Source organism: Balaenoptera ricei, chromosome 4 (genome assembly GCF_028023285.1).
Source record: "Balaenoptera ricei isolate mBalRic1 chromosome 4, mBalRic1.hap2, whole genome shotgun sequence".
Lineage (NCBI taxonomy): Eukaryota > Metazoa > Chordata > Mammalia > Artiodactyla > Balaenopteridae > Balaenoptera > Balaenoptera ricei.
In genome coordinates this window covers 62,029,239-62,047,629 of record NC_082642.1, presented here as the reverse complement: position 1 = coordinate 62,047,629, position 18,391 = coordinate 62,029,239, and the positions used below count along the sequence as shown (strand labels likewise).

The 18,391-nt window shown below is 35.0% G+C and overlaps 1 pseudogene; it reads right to left on the bottom strand.

The window, feature by feature from the left end:
* Positions 1-18,110, bottom strand: part of LOC132364354 (dysbindin-like) — a 64,989-nt pseudogene extending 46,879 nt beyond the window's left edge.
* Between the last annotated feature and the right edge of the window lie 281 nt (positions 18,111-18,391).

Below are 18,391 nucleotides of genomic sequence, written 5' to 3'. Positions count from 1 at the left end.
TTATAGTATCATACAGAGTATTTTCACTGCCCTAAAAATCCTCTGTGCTCCACTTCTTCATCTCTCTCTCCCCCTAATCCCTGGTAACCACTGATCTTTTTACTGTCTCCATAGATTTGCCTTTTCCAGAATGTCACAGAGTTGGAATGACACAGTATGTAGCCTTTTCAGATGGGCTTATTTTACTTAGCATGTGTGCATTTAAATTTCCTCCACGTCTTTTCATGCTTGACAGCTCATTCCGTTTTACTGCTGAATAATATTCCATTTTATGGATATTCCACAGGCTATCTCTTTACCTACTGAATGTCATTTGGTTGCTTCCAAGTTTGGGCAATTATGAATAAAACTGCTATAAACACCTCTGAGCATTTTTTTGTGTGGACAATAATGGACTTTTAAAGAAACTACACACTGTTTTCCAAAGTGTATAATTTTACATTTCCTACCACCATTTTATAAGCATGGAGCTTATTCTCCAATTGGAGCAGTTTCTCCAATTCTCAACCAATACTTAATATGGTCAATCCGTTTAATTATAAATATTCTAATAGGTGTTTTCGTGTATCCTATTGTGGTTTTATTTTGCATTTTCCTAACAAGTATTTGTTGAGCATCTCTGAAGGAGCTTTTATGAGACCCAAATATCACTTGACATCAAATAGGATATCATTTGACATCTAAATATCAAATACTTTTCTCATTTTTGAGCTTTCTGGTTCCTTTACTGATTTTTTCAGAAATTTTGTATATTATGGATCAAAGTCCTTTATCAGATACATGATTTGGAAATATTTTCTATCATTCTATGAATACTATTTGTCTTTTCTTTCATTTGACATCACTGAAAATCAAAAATGCCTTTCAATGATGAAATTCAAAATTTATAATTTTTTCCTATTTTGGATTGTGTTTTTGGTACTGAAACTAAAAAATCTTGGTCACTGAAAGTAATAGATATTTTCTCATTTTATTGTTGGAGTTCTATACTTTTAGGTATAGACTTATGTCTATGATACATTTTGAATTTCCATTTGAATTTATATATGAGGCAAGGTATGCATTCAAGTTATTTATAGTTAGTTTCCATTATGTATATAGAATACATTCAGGAAGATAATTTGATAAATTGAATACTTTAACATTATGAAATAAGATTCTTTAGTGCTTTTATCATTATTTTATCATCTGAAACCTACTTTGACATTAATGTAGTCACTCCAACTTTTTCTTTCAATTAGTGTGAGCATGTGTGTCATTTTGTATCCTTTTACTTTTAATCTATTTGTTTATTTATATTTAAAGTAGGTTTCTAGTAGGTAGCATAGAATCGTGCCTTCCTTTTTGCTCCAATCTGACAATTTCTGCCATTTATTGGGGTGTTTGGATACTCTATATTTAACGTTATTATGTATATGTTAGTTATAGTTTTCAGTTTAGGTCTGTTCTTTTGACATTTCCTTTGTATTTGTCCCATATGCTTTAGTTCCTTTTTCCTCTTTTTTCTAACCTCTTTGGATTAATTGAATATTTTTTATAATTTCATTCTATCTCTTTTACCTATCACTCACCAAACGCTGATGGCAAAATGACATTCATTATTGTTTCCACAGGGGAATATCTCTGTTTTATAGTTCCTACAGATTATATAATCATTTCACCATTTTTTTCCACTAGGGGTTTTGCATACAATAGTTCATCTTATTTTTTTAGACAAAATCATTAATCTCTTTTTAAATTATAGCTACCCTGTTATTTATCCAATTAACAGCTGATATATTCTGCAATGATAGGCTATTCAGGTCTTTCTCCTAAGATTTTTAAAAGAGAAATGCCCAAGAGTCCTGGTCAACATGACACAAGATCACAGTGAGAAAATGTATTTAATTATCATCCACCTGTGGTCACACTATCTTCTAAACTGAATGTTAAAATCAATTGCATAATGGATTTTACAAATGATTTTATTCTTTGGCCCTTTAATTCTATTGATTTGGGCATCCTCCACCCAAACTGCACTTTGCCTGACGTTCGTTGCCCGTTCCTTAAATCATACCATCACTTCCATCTGTGCATCTAGTACAATCTTATTTCCTAAGAGAATACTTCCAAATATTATTTTACTCTAAATTATTTTGAAATATTTTAAATTGGTTTAATTCTATTAAAAGTCCAAGGTAAAACAAAACACACTTAAATATTTAAATGTTAATTAATTATAAAGAATTCCAGTATTGTAATTGATTCAACAAGTCCATAAGACCCTTAAATGTATTTATGTAGTATTTTCTCTAATGTGTTCTAAACATCATTTTATAATTTACTGTTAATTCAGCAAGAATATTTTATTAAGCATATGCTATAAGCCATGAATTCTGCTAGATGCTCTGACAATTCATGACTCAGAGTATTTCTCAATTAGGTATTGCTCTATCATTTACCACCACTCAGATTTATGCTTAATGTGTTTATTTGAACTGCACTGCTTATTAGGAAAACAAGCATTTGAACAGACCATACCGTTTACCGTATTTATTTCTATCAGTTATTTCTTGCAATTTAATATTAAATAATTAAGATAGAAACGAGACTATTTGCATTTGTATTAGTAAATTGATCAAGTTATGGTAATAGGCTCACATAAACAACTTCACATTATTATCTGAAAAAAAGCTATGAACAATGACAAATTTTATGAACTAAATATATAGAGGTGTTTATCATCATGACAATGCAAAAATGGAAGAAAGTTTACGTTTTTAAAATTTATTTTTTGATTTACTCATTTGCAATTGCTTTGTCAAATATTTGAAAGCTTTTGATTCTTGCTGAAGTCATCAACATAAAATTAAACACAATAGGTATTCTGTTTGATTCAAAATAACTAAAATTTCATTATAGTTTCATTATCTGCAATGAAGCTATGACAATGAATAAGTATTTTAGATTTTGCCAATCTGAGATTTTATGTTGTAAGAAAATACATAGTGATATCAAAATAATTGCTTACAGTGATACTTTTTTTGACAGTTTCTAATTCTGTCAGCCTCCTAGTATGGTATGGAATTAAACATATGTTATATTTTGTGTAAGATAAGGATCTCACAATATGAAATCATCAACCATATTGACTATAAATTGGAATATGTGAAATTTCTAAGAGGAAGATCTTTAGATGTAAATCTGTGAAGTAGAGATAATTATCCCATCTTTACTTTGACTTCTGGAATGGATATACTACAGATACATATATATATATATATATATATATATATATATATATATATATATATATACACACACACACACACTTAAAAACCCTTTTATTTTTCAAGGACAGATGAATAAGATATAAATATCTGTCTAATTCAATGATTGACAGTGAACACAAATTAAATTACTATGGTATATGAATAGGAATACTCTATGCAAGGTCTGGGACCCAACCCCAAAAATAAAAGTACTATTCTGTATCATGGATATGAAGGTTATTGTTCTTATTTGGTAGAAGATAATTCAATATGCCCCCAAATTTCAGTAGTGCCAAAAAGGCAAAGGGGTTAACTATAAAACCATTTGTGGGGAGTGATGCTAATTTAACTTAAATATCAAATTAAGATATCATTTTCAAAACTAACACAACATTGTACATCAACTATACTTAAATTAAAAAAAATAAATATCATTTGCAATTCAGGAGAATGCATTTATCACTGCTGCTAAGGTATAGTTTATTGGTTGTCATAGACTTTGAAAAAAAGAGACACAAGGTTTGATATATATTCATACTGTAGAGTGATTTCCTATTGCAAATGATTGGAACACACTTCTGGCATCCTAATGTTCCTGTGCTGATGGGCTCTTGTTTTGTTCAATGTGTCTAAAGCAATAAAATCTGCTTGTAAGCTCTCCTTTGGCAGCTGAGCACTGCATGCGTTCAGGTCATTATGGCGGTAGGGATGCTCAGTGGGGAAAATGGTATATAAATAACGATAACGTGAGCAGAGTCTGATTAATCCTTACTGGCCAGTGACTATTTTTAGGATCCCCTTGCATTTGGAAGGATTTATGCTTCTGAGGAATTGAATGTAGAGTGTGAAAGCTAACTCCATTCTGACAGCACAAGAGGAGCTTTTAGAAAACAATTACTTTAGAAATGAGTTCTGAAAATCAGAGCATTTTTAAGTATACTTATGTAGTTTTTAAGTAAGTATGCAATATGTTTTGAGAACTATTACTATGAGAATATTTTATAAAAGTACCCCCAAAATGTAAATCTCAGGGAAAGACAACAGTTGTTTTCCATTAGTATTATATTCTATTTCTTAGTGATAACTTTTTGATGCTGTCTCTGCAATTCATTTTATTTTATTTTATTTCATTATTTTAAAAAATTATTTCTACCTGATACACTTTCTCATTCTCTCTTTTCTCTCTCTCTCTCTTACACACACACACACACACACACACACACACACACCCCCCACAGAGATATAAAACAGTTTTTCCCAAATAAAGAAATAAGGTAGAACTCAAAGAGGTGGATACATATATTCATGTGTCTGATATTTGGGATATTTATATAATTTCATTTCCAGTTATACAAAGCAACATGGGTAGCTTCCAAAACAATTAAGTATTTTAGCTCTATCAATTGAGAGAAACAAGCTTATATTGTCAGTTAACAGCATACATCTTCATATCAACTGTGACTACATATCTTAACGTTTTCATTACCTCAAAACCACAAAACATCTGATCGAGCTACACCTGTCTATTATTTGCAGCTTTTTCTGTGCTGGTAGGATCTAATGTTTGACAAACATTATCATAAGCTCTATCAGACACTTAATTTAGATTTATAAGTACACTACTACAAATATCTTGTGCTGATGACCTAACCAGATTGATTGTTATCTTAATTCCAATATGATAGACTTATTGGTGCTTTCGTCTAGCCAGTCTTTAGATGACTGATAATACTGACTGTGATTACTTCTCCTGGTACTAGCCACCAATTTTTGAGCATTTGTAAGAGATGCTATTCCAGCTATTCACATTTATGGTTTATAATTATCAGACCTACTGTGAATGTTATATAATATTATCCCTATTATACAAATAAGAAGGGTACTACAGTTCAAGGGTAATAGCTTGACCTATATAACAGAACTAAGTTAGTGAGCTAGGTCTATAATGTAAAGGTGTATGGTTCCAAAGCCGTGTTATTTTACACATTATGTCATGCTACCTAAGGCTGATTTAATTTGATTTCTATTTTTAAATATTTTTGCAATCTATCTGAAATCTAATCACAATTTGTCATTATCTCTTACCATAGGCAAAATGAATTCTTGAAACTAGTCACAGCCATTTATAGTGAACATTTGTGACTCATGTTGGCCATGGGGCACTATAAAGATGAATGTGATAAGATCCCTAAAAAGAACACATTGCAGATTATGATGAATAGTATTAATACACACTTGGGATTTAAAAATGCCATAAAGGAGTAATTAATTTTAACTTGTACAATCTAGCAAGCCTTGTAGGAGAAATAGGTGTTGACAAATAAGTAAAACTTGAACACACAGATATGGGGACAAGAAAAGGGAGATAAAAGATTTTAAGCAAAGGCACTGAAGTTGAGAAACATTAGACCGAAAACTGCAAACATGGACAGAACATAGTTTTGCTTTCCCGAGATGGTATATGTCTAGGATTTGTGTTTGTTGTAAGATATAATGATAATACCCTCACTACCACCACCAATACAACTTCTTTACTTTTTTCCCTTCCTTCTGAAAATACTAAAGTCGACAACTAATTATAGTAATTGACTAAAATTATAGATTCTATAATACATAATGTGCTTTTATACACATTTTAGGTTATTTTTATAATAAAATAGTAAGCCAATTCTTTATTTCAAAATTACCTTTATGACCTATTGAGAGTTGTTATGAATGAAACTGCTTGGACACTGGGAATAATTTGATTTGATGATTACAACTCACCACATTCTAAGGAAGAATTAAACTTGGAAAGAAATTGAACCTATGAAAGAACATGTATATACATGAGCATATTTATTAACTCTTATCTCCTAAATCATCTCTCAGCATTTTGTACCTGCTTTTAATATATCATTTAGAGAACTGTATTTGAATTATTTATTTTACATGTTTGTTTCTCCCCCCAAATTCAGTCTCTTCTGAATGAAGTTCCACATCTTTCCATTCTTTAGATTAATAGGACAAAATACTTTGTCATATTTTCATCTTTTGAAAAAGTGTAGAGTTGATTTATATTTAATAATGCCTTGTTAAATTCAGAGAATAACCTTTACTATGAAAGCACAAGTATTGTCATATTTCCTACAGAAAAAAATGCACTTGTATGACTCTGAACCAAATGCATATATTTTATGAGCACTATCTTATTTGTAGTTTAAGAAAGTTCAACAATTATTTCAAAAATGATGTTTTCAATTGGAGTATATTAATATAGATAAACATGCATAACTCATCTGGATAAATGCCTAATAAAAAACATTGAGATAATTCTATTTTAAAGAGGGAGCGACATAAGTCATCTACAATTGTTAAAAGAAGTATAATTAAAACTATAACAAAGAACCAAACAGAAATTATGGAGTTGAAGAATAAAAATGAATGAAAAATTTTAAAACTGCAATGTAGAATGTCAACAGCAGACTTGATGAAGCAGAAGAAAGAATCTGTAAACTCAAAGACAAATTATTTGAAATTACCTATACTACCCAAAGTGATCTGTAAAGTCAAAGCAATCCCTATCAAAATTCCAATGGCGTATTTTATAGAAGTACAAAAAAAAATCCTAAAATTCATATAGAACCACAAAATACCCTGAATATCCAGATTAATCTTGAGAATTAATCTTGAGAATCTTGAGAAAGATGAACAAAGTTGGAGGTAGCACACTTCATGATTTCAAACTATATTACAAAGCTATAGTAATCAAAAGAGTATGGTATTGGCAAAAAACAGACACATGGATCAATGGAGCAGAATAGAGAGCCCAGAAATAAACCCACACATACACGGCCAACTAAACTTCAACAAAGATAGCCAAGAATACCCAGGGAAGAAAGAATAGTAACTTCAAAAATGATGCTGGGAAAACTGGATATCAACATGGAAAAGGGGCTTCCCTGGTAGCGCAGGGGTTGGGAATCCCCCTGCCAATGCAGGGGACACGGGTTCGTGCCCCGGTCCGGGAAGATCCCACATGCCGTGGAGCGGCTGGGCTCGTGAGCCACAACTACTGAGCCTGCGCATCTGGAGCCTGTGCTCCACAGCGGGAGAGGCCACGACAGTGAGAGGCCCGTGCAATGCGATGAAGAGTGGCCCCCACCCACAACTGGAGAAGGCCCTTGCACAGAAACGAAGACCCAACACAGCCATAAATAAATAAATAAATAAATTTATTAAAAAAAAAACAAACAAACATGGAAAAGAATTACATTGTACCCTTACCTTACATCATACACAAAAACCAACTCAAAATGAAGTAAAGACTTAAACGTAAGACCTGAAACTATAAAACTTCTAGAAGGAAACATAGGGGACAAACTCCTTGACATTGGTCTTGGCAATTTTTTAAAAATTTGATACTGAAAGCACAGGCAACAAAAGCGAATATAGACAAATGGGACAGCATCAAACTATAAAGCTTCTGCACAGCAAAAGAAGCAATCAACAAAATGAAGAGGCAACCTATGGTATGGGAGACAATATTTTCAAACCATATATCAGATAAGGGGTTAATATCCAAAATATATAAGGAACACATTTACTCAACAGCAAAAAAAAAAAAAGCAATCTGCTTAAAAATTCAGCAAGAACCTAAATAGACATTTTTCCAAAACACATACAGGTATATGAAAAGATGCTCAACATACTAGTATTTCAGGGAAATGCAAATCAGAACCACATTGAGATATCACCTCACACCTGGTAGACAGTCATTTTCAAAAAGGGCTTCCCTGGTGGCGCAGTGGTTGAGAATCTGCCTGCCAATGCAGGGGACACGGGTTCGAGCCCTGGTCTGGGAAGATCCCACGTGCCGCGGAGCGACTATGCCCGTGAGCCACAATTACTGAGCCTGCGCGTCTGAGAGGCCCGCGCACCGCGATGAAAAGTGGCTCCCACTTGCCGCAACTAGAGAAAGCCCTCGCATAGAAACGAAGACCCAACACGTCCATAAATTTAAAAAAAAAAATTAAAACGTCTATATAAAAAAAAAAAAAAAAGTGAAAAAAAAAGGAACTTTTGTACTCCATTGGTGGCAATGTAAGTTGGTACAGCCATATGGAAAACTGTATGGAGTTTCCTCAAAAATTAAAAAATAGGACTATCAAATGATTCACCAATTCTAATTCTGGGTATATATCCAATGAAATAAAATCACTATCCTAAAGAGATATTCTTCTCCACATTATCACTGACCTCCAGTATCATTTTCCTCTCTCACCAAATGCACATACTCTAATATGTTTCAATTCTGTCCTTGGGTGTATATCCATCCTCATAAAATATTTAGTGTTGTATTTGTTTATAGGAATTTATACATATTTCCCTTTTTATTTTCATAACTGCTATAACTCTTTAGATTTTATTCTATTCCTTGCTCATTAAATGTACATAGTTATTAAAGTACATGTAAATTGGCATTTGTAAATGCTTTTCCTTAGAATTCCCTAACCGAGCAGCAATTTGATTTTTTTGTATTTTTTTCTACTTTATTTCCATTTTTCTAAATTTTAACATATCTCCATCCTAATTTTAACTTCTGCTTTAATCATACTGAAACTCCTTTGGTTCCAGGCCACTTGTCATGCTTTTCTTTCCTTTCCATCCTTTTCATCTTCCTAAAATTCCTTTTCCTTTCCTGTGTGCTTGAAAACTCTCTTCCAAATACTGTTTCTTTAACTTTTGACATTGCCTACATTATTAGTAAGTTAGTTAAACAAATGAAGTAAATTAAAACTTAAATTGACTTAAAACACACACACACACACACACACATATACACACACACACACACATATACACTCATTAATTTACAGAACCAGAGTCTTAAAGAGAAGGCAGGTAGATGATTAAAGCAAGGACAAACTGTTTTGCTAAAATCCTGGCTTTGCTCTGCCCCCAGCATGTTTGCTACATCCTGAGACTGGACCCTTCATAACTGCAGCAGCTATTTGGGCTACGCTTCCTCATGCATAGTTATGAGCGAGGGAGCCTGTCTTCCTCAGGTTGTATTTTAATGGTAAGGAAGCTTCTTTCCATGAAGGCTGTATCAAATTCTTCTCAGGTTAACTGACCAAATTTGCTTAGGCCTGCCCTTTTGTATGTCAGATACTTGCAAGGGGGAATGCGTTTACCAGGATTAGATTAGACTGTTTTGAACACATCAATCAGTTTCCCTTAAAACACATGGGTTGAGATCTTGAGGAAGCATACGTGCATCAATCAGGTTTATCTTACAAAAGGAGAAAGCAGCATTTGCATTTGCACACTGAGAAGAAACAACATGGATACCACACAGACTCACTCCTTACCCTGTTTAGTAAAATTAAATAAATGCTCCTATCTCAGACTTACACAGCACAATAAATATAAACATGCATATGGGTATCATATGTTTCATTGTGGAAGATCACTACTTTCAAAAACTGGATGAATATTAAAGAGTTAACTTTATTAGATTTGGCTTCCTCATCATTGAAGAAGGGACATGATGTTAATCGCCTCCCTGTGCGGTTGTAGTTTTTAGCACCATTATTAGCACATCATACTTGGTATTGTCCTAAGCCTGGGTTGATTATTCAACAGTGCTATTATTAATAACTCTCCATTCTAGATGAGCATGAGCTCTGCAGTTTACAATTTTCTAGTATGATTTAAGTTATAACATTTGGCTAAAGTCAAAGTTTAAAAAAAACAGCCTCTTTCACTCTTGTTAAGAAATTATATTGTAATTGCAGTTGTTTTTGAAACACACATTTACACACATACAAACACATACACACACACCCATACACACCCTCAGCATAGAGATTCTCAGTTGCAGGTGAGATAGTATCAGGATTTCTTTTCAAAGATATTTGGGAACACCCATCTATTACCTTATTGTATATTTAACGTTTTTCATTCTCAGGTATCCTTCCTGTCTTAGTACACTCAAACTTGCCTATTTATCTTCTTTTGATCTTTTACACTTTAACACGGATGTCTTTTCAGCAGAGACAGCTTCATTGGCCCACCTCTCCAATACTAGGACCATGCTTTAAACAGATACCTAGGACCATGTCCTTTGTATTCATAATTCAGAAGATTTATTAAGTAATAAATTATACATTTATTTGTAATGATTTGATTGTCATGTTATTTTCAACAAGACTCTTTGGATTTTGTTCATAATATTATTCATTTCCTACCACATATTCAATAAATATTTGTTAAATATGGTGTACTGGGTAAGATTCTCTGGAGGCTGTTAATTTATGAGTGTTCTGTGTGGCCTGGGGGAAAAAGTCAGTATTCTAAATGGATATCAATCTCAGGCTATAACCTCAGGTACTACAAATGTAACTTCACTTTTCTATTAAAGAACTTAATTTATAAATGAGCTTTATTACATTACATGATAGAGAAACATTATTCAATCAGTAATGAAAATCTCAACCCATTATGTGTTTCCCCAGTCAAAACAGGTCTCTTTCACCCCATAGTGAGTTCTATGATCTAGGGCTTAGGTAGTAACCTACTTGGAGGGTGAGATTATAAGTTCTTTGGGTACAGTCACCTCACCCCACTGGCATCTGCTGAGTCATCTCCATCCTCACCAAGTCTCACAGAGTCAGACCATATAAAGTGTTGTTGAGGCCTCCTTCTCCCAATCACAAGACTTCTCTAAACCTGGTTGTCAACACCATATCCACACCTTTCTTGGGCACAACTGAAACATAATGTTACTCATACTGGTACATAAAAACCTAACAAAACTTTCTCAGGCCCCTCTGACTAAAGGGCTCTTGCTAGTGTCTCTATCCTATGACTTCTGAACTATGCTGGATGCCATAAATGCAATGAGGTGTGCCAACTTCTCAGGCAACATAAAGAAAGCAAGGCTACATTAACAGCGTCAGTTAGAAAGGTTTGATTGATAAAGAAGACTCATATGACCCAAAACAAAAATACTTACATACTCATAGTCTATTGCAGGAAAAGATACAATATGACGACAGTATTAAAGTAAGGATATGTATCACAGATGAAGGATGCCTCATAGGAAAGTGTCCAAAGAAGCCAGGTGTAAGCCACTAATTGCCCTGCTTCTGTAGGGTTTATCAAACAGACTTTCCCTCTCAGATCAGGACCATTATATGTATACAAAATACCTCAGAAACAGAACCCAAAATGGGGACTCCCTTGAGGTTTCTGATGGTCATGTAAGCATATTCTACCTAATCAGACCCAACTGCAAATTGTCCCAGAAACCTCACAGATACCAGGTGAAAATCATCAATCTCACTGTTATCAATAGAAGAACGCTGACAAGCTGATACAAACCATCTCCAAACTCCATAGACCTATGGCTACCAACCAACACTATTTAATCAGTATGTTTCGTGCCTCGATCAGCATTCAGTGCCCTGCAGGTAATTCAGCAAGCAGAGCAGGCCAATTCCAGGGTGGAATTAAACTCAGCACAAAGGAAGAGCCTGGATTTATTTGAGCAATGTCTTCCAAAATATATTTACACCTAGATTATTTCTCTCCTTTTATCCTCCAACAGCAGTCTATAAATATTTAAATCATTTGGAACTGCATCAGTGTTCTGGCAGGAAAAGAAGGCACATTCAAATACAGCAATTAAGGAGCCTTCAATAAAGAGACATTTTCAAACGGCAGCTGGTTTGACCAATACAGGATGTTGCTATTCCCAGAACTAAAAACAATGATAAAATATTAGCAGCCCTAGGTCAGAGTAGCCAAGGAAATAATAGCTTTTGGAAACAAGAAAAAGTAACTGTATGGAAAGGATAACTGATGGAAGGTCCAAGAGCTGTGCACTTCAGACACTGGATGCAGCCAACCAATGTTGATCAATAGCAATATGGCTCCAGGGGAATGGAGAATACATACCCTGGCTGTATTCTCTTCCTTGACTCTGATATTCTTCCAGAGGGCAGGGGAAGTCATTGATACATTCAATACAGTGCAGAGTCTGAGACACAGAGCACGTGAAGAATATGAAGAATGCATCTGGAGAGGCAAGAGGAGAATATCCATCATGGTGTCAGGGAAAGGTAAAAACCTGGCTCTTACGTCATGGTGCATTTTTGAAAATCCATAGTATTTTATGGAATATAATTTATGCTTGACTACCCTCAAGGATTGAAAAGTAACATTGCAGGACAAAACAACATGAAAGTATAGGCATTTTATACTCAGAATCATTTATTTTTTCTTTTAATTGGGGAGATTTATTTATTTTATTTATTTATTTATTATTAACATCTTTATTGGAGTTTAATTGCTTTACAATGTTGTGTTAGAGTCTGCTGTATAACAAAGTGAATCAGCTATATGTATACATATATCCCCATATTCCCTGGCTCTTGCATCTACCTCCCACCCTCCCCATCCCACCCCTCTAGGTGGTCACAAAGCACCGAGCTGATCTCCCTGTGCTATGTGGCTGCTTCCCACTAGCTATCTATTTTACATTTGGTAGTGTATTATGTCCATGCCACTCTCTCACTTTGTCTCAGCTTACCCTTCCCCCTCCCCGTGTCCTCAAGTCCATTCTCCATGTCAGTATCTTTATTCCTGTCCTGCCCCTAGGTTCTTCAGAACCATTTTTTTTTTTTTAGATTCCATATATATATGTGTTAGCATACAGTATTTGTTTTTCTCTTTCTGACTTACTTCACTCTGTATGACAGACTCTAGGTCCATCCACCTCACTACAAATAACTCAATTTCCTTTCTTTTTATGGCTGAGTAATATTCCATTGTATATATGTGCCACATCTTCTTTATCCATTCATCTATCGCTGGACACTTAGGTTGCTTCCATGTCCTGGCTATTGTAAATAGAGCTGAAATGAACATTGTGGTACATGACTCTTTTTGAATTATGGTTTTCTCAGAGTATATGCCCAGCAGTGGGATTGCTTTGTCATATGGTAGTTCTATTTTCAGTTTTTTAAGGAACCTCCATACTGTTCTCCATAGTGGCTGTATCAATATACATTCCCACGAACACTGGAAGAAGGTTCCCTTTTCTCCACAACCTCTCTAGCATTTATTGTTTGTAGATTTTTTGATGACCGCCATTCAGACTGGTGTGAGGTGATACCTCATTGTAGTTTTCATTTGCATTTCTCTAATGATTAGTGATGTTGAGCATCCTTTCATGTGTTTGTTGGCAACCTGTATATCTTCCTTGGAGAAATGTCTATTGAGGTCTTCTGTCCATTTTTGGATTGGATTGATTGTTTTTTTTTGATATTGAGCTGCATGAGCTGCTTGTATATTTTGGAGATTAATCCTTTGTCAGTTGCTTCGTTTGCAAATATTTTCTCCCATTCTGAGGGTTGTCTTTTCGTCTTGTTTATGGTTTCCTTTGCTGTGCAAAAGCTTTTAAGTTTCATTATGTTCCATTTGTTTTTATTTCAATTTCTATAGGAGGTGGGTCAAAAAGGATCTTGCTGTGATTTATGTCATAGAGTGTTCTGCCTATGTTTTCCTCTAAGAGTTTTATAGTGTCTGGCCTTACATTTAGGTCTTTAATTCATTTTGAGTTTATTATTGTGTATGGTGTTAGGGAGTGTTCTAATTTCATTCTTTTACATGTAGCTGTCCAGTTTTCCCAGCACCACTTACTGAAGAGGCTGTGTTTTCTCCATTGTATATTCTTGCATCCTTTATCAAAGATAAGTTGACCATATGTGCGTGGGTTTAACTCTGGGCTTTCCATCCTGTTCCATTGATCTATAGTTCTGTTTTTGTGCCAGTACCATATGGTCTTGATTACTGTAGCTTTGTAGTATAGTCTGAAGCCAGGGAGCCTGATTCCTACAGCTCCAATTTCTTTCCAAGATTGCTTTGGCTATTCGGGGTCTTTTGTGTTTCCATACAAACCGTGAAATTTTTGTTCTAGTTCTGTGAAAAATGTCATTTGTAGTTTGATAGGGATTATACTGGCACTGTAGATTGCTTTGGGCAGTATAGTCATTTTCACAATGTTGAACTTTCAATCCAAGAACATGGTATATCTCTCCATCCCTTTGTATTATCTTTAATTTCTTTCATCAGTGTCTTATAGTTTTCTGCATACAGGTCTTTTGTCTCCTTTGGTAGGTTTACTCCTGGGTATTTAATCTTTTTGTTGCAATGGTAAAAGGGAGTGTTCCTTCATTTCTCTTTCAGAATTTTCATCATTAGCATATAGGACTGCACAAGATTTCTGTGCATTAATTTTGTATCCTGCTACTTTACCAAATTCATTGATTAGCTCTCATAGTTTTCTGGTAGCATCTTTAGGATTCTCTATGTATAGTATCATGTCATCTGCAAACAGTGACAGTTTTACTTCTTCTTTTCCGATTTGGATTCCTTTTATTCATTTTTCTTCTCTGATTGTTGTGGCTAAAACTTCCAAAACTATGTTGAGTAATAGTGGTGAGAGTGGGGAACCTTGTCTTGTTCCTGATCTTAGTGGAAATGGTTTCAGTTTTCATCATTGACGACGATGTTGGCTGTGGGTTTGTCATATATGGCCTTTATTATGTTGTGGAAAGTTCCCTCTATGCCCACTTTCTGGAGGGTTTTTATTCATAATTGGGTGTTGAATTTTGTCAAAAGCTTTTTCTGCATCTATTGAGATGATCATATGGTGTTTCTCCTTCATTTTTTGAATATGGTTTATCACATGGATTGATTTGTGTATATTGAAGAATCCTTGCATTGCTGGGATAAACACCACTTAATCATGGTGTATGATCCTTTTAATGTGCTGTTGGATTCTGTTTGCTAGTATTTTGTTGAGGATTTTTGCATCTATATTCATCAGTGATATTGGCCTGTAGTTCTCTTTTTTGTGACATCTTTGTCTGGTTTTGGTATCAGGGTGATGGTGGCCTCGTAGAATCAGTTTGGGAGTGTTCCTCCCTCTGCTATATTTTGGAAGAGTTTGAGAGTGATAGGTGTTAGCTCTTCTCTAATGCTTGATAGAAATCACCTGTGAAGCCATCTGGTCCTGGCTGTTTTTGTTTGAAGATTTTTAGTCACAGTTTCAGTTTCAGTGTTTGTGATTGGTCTGTTTATATTTCTTATTTCTTCCTGGTTCAGTCTCAGAAGGTTCTGCTTTTCTAAGAATTTGTCCATTTCTCCCAGGTTGTCCATTTTACTGGCATATAGTTTCTTGCAGTAATCCTTTGTACTTCTGCAGTCAGTTGTTACTTCTCCTTTTCATTTCTAATTCTATTGATTTGAGTCTTTTCCCTTTTTTCTTGATGAGTCTGGTTAATGGTTTATCAATTTTGTTTATCTTCTCAAAGAACCAACTTTTAGTTTTATTGATCTTTGCTATCATTACCTTCATTTCATTTTCATTTATTTCAGATCTGATCTTTATGATTTCTTTCCTTCTGCTAACTTTGGGGTGTTTTTGTCTTTCTTTCTCTAATTGCTTTAGGTGTAAGGTTAGGTTGTTTATTTGAGATGTTTCTTGTTTCTTGAGGTAAGATTGTATTGCTGTAATCTTCCCTCTTAGAACTGCTTTTGCTGCATCCCATAGGTTTTGGGTTGTTGTGTTTTCATTGTCATTTGTTTCTAGGTATTTTTTGATTTCCTCTTTGATTTCTTCAGTGATCTCTTGGTTATTTAGTAGTGTATTGTTTAGCCTCCATGTGTTTGTATTTTTTACAGTTTTTTTTTTTTCCTGTAATTGATATCTAGTCTTATAGCACTGTGGTCAGAAATGATACTTGATATGATTTCAATTTTCTTTAATTTACCAAGGCTTTATTTGTGGCCCAAGATATGATCTATCCTGGAGAATGTTCCATGAGCACTTGCGAAGAACATGTATTCTTTTTTTTTTGTATGGAATGTCCTATAAATATCAATTAAGTCCATCTTGTTTAATGTGTCATTTAAAGCTTGTGTTTCCTTATGTATTTTCATTTTCGATGATCTGTCCATTGGTGAAAATGGGGTGTTAAAATCCCCTACTATTATTGTGTTACTGTTGATTTCCCCTTTTATGGCTGTTAGCATTTTCCTCATGTATTGAGGTGCTCCTATGTTGGATGCATAAATATTTACAATTGTTATATTTTCTTGGATTGATCCCATGATCATTATGTAATGTCCTTCTTTGCCTCTTGTAATATTCTTTATTTTAGCTTATTTTGTTTGATATGAGAATTGTCTCTCCAGCTTTCTTTTGATTTTCATTTGCATGGAATATCTTTTTCCGTCCCCTCACTTTCAGTCTGCATGTGTCCCTAGGTCTGAAGTGGGTCTCTTGTAGACAGCATATATATATATGGGTCTTGTTTTTGTATCCATTCAGCCATTCTATATATTTTGGTTGGAGCATTTAATCCATTTACAGTTAAGGTAATTATCAATATCTATGTTCCTATTACCATTTTCTTAATTGTTTTGGGTTTGTTTTTGTAGGTCTTTTCCTTCTCTTGTGTTTCCTACCTAGCGAAATTCCTTTAGCATTTGTTGTAAAGTTGGTTTGGTGGTGCCGAATTATCTTAGCTTTTGCTTGTCTGTAAATGTTTTAATTTCTCTTTCAAATCTGAATAAGATCCTTGCTGGGTAGAGTAATCTTGGTTGTAGGTTTTTCCCTTTCATCACTTTAAATATGTCCAGCCACTCTCCTCTGGCTTACAGAGTTTCTGCTTCAAGATCAGCTGTTAACCTTATGGGTTCTTTCCAACTCCAATGTTGAGTGGAGTTGGGTCTTAACTTTGAGATGGAGATCTCTGGGAGAGATTTTGCTGATTGATATTACATGGGGCCGGGAGGTCTCTGGAGGTCCAATGTCTTGAACGCAGCTCTCCCACCTCAGAGCCTCAGGCCTGACACCTGGCTGGAGCACCAAGACCCTGTCAGCCACACGGCCAGGTACGTGGGGAGTTTCTTGCCTTTTGGGAAGTCTCAGGTCTTCTTTCAGCATTCAGGAGGTGTTCTGTAATTTTCCACATATATATGTATTTTTGATGTTTTTGTGGAAGAAGTTGATCTCCACGTCTTACTCCCCCACCATCTTGAAGGTCCTTCCCTATAACATCTGAGAAGTAGGTGTTCTGGCCTGCGTGATCTGGCTTTGTGTGTCTCTGTGAAACCGGCCTCACTGCATCATGCTCCATCAGATGAAATTTTAATAACCCAAGGGGCACTGCTGAAGTCCCAACACATCTTTAACCTGACACTGTTTTCAAACTCATAAACTCAACATATTGAGAGGCCAACCAGAAAGTATTCAGATTCTTAGTTTTCTTTATTAGCAGTAAATATGAAAACAAGGTTCTCTTTTTTTCACAGCTCTCCCAGGAATCATGAACTGAAGTATGAGAAAGGCAATTATGTAGAGCTGTGATGGAAATTAACAACTAAAGCAGTGCCATTCGAATTGAACTCCAGATACAAATGCTGGTCCAGGAACCATTTGATTCTGGTCTTTAGATGGCTTGCATGAAATAGATTTTTGGTTAATTACAATAAGGCACAATGGAGGAGACTCCTTGCCTGACAGCTGTTTTCCAACAGCCAGATGAAGAGACACATAAGGCGGGGTCCTGAACAAAGGAGCTCTTGTCCTCGTGGAGTTTGGGGACCTCTTTGGGTCGGTGGGAGTTTCTCACCCTCCTCCCCTTCTCGCCCGTTCCCAGCAACTGGAAAGGTAATCACAGAAGGGACCGGAGAGGTGGCGGCGGGGAAGAGGGCAGCAGCTGCTGCAGCCGCTTCTGGCTGTGGTGTGGTGCCTCCCGCAGAATCATTTTCTCTTCTGTTTTTTTTAGGGTGGAATTCCATCCTGCATGTAGTGATAAATTGGCTGGGGAAAAGGCTATGGGGCCAAAGGAAATTACCAAAAGCATAAAAGACATTGTGTTAATATACTAAAGTATCATTTACTACTATGGTTATAAATCCTTTGATTTCTATTATCTCATTTTAATTGATAATAAGATATTTATATCTTTAAATAATGTTTTGATATTTATATATTTATCAATATATTTAAGCTAATCTTTTCTATAGTTGGACAAATAAGGATATTTAGGCTCCAAGAAATTAAACCACTCTTCTAAAAT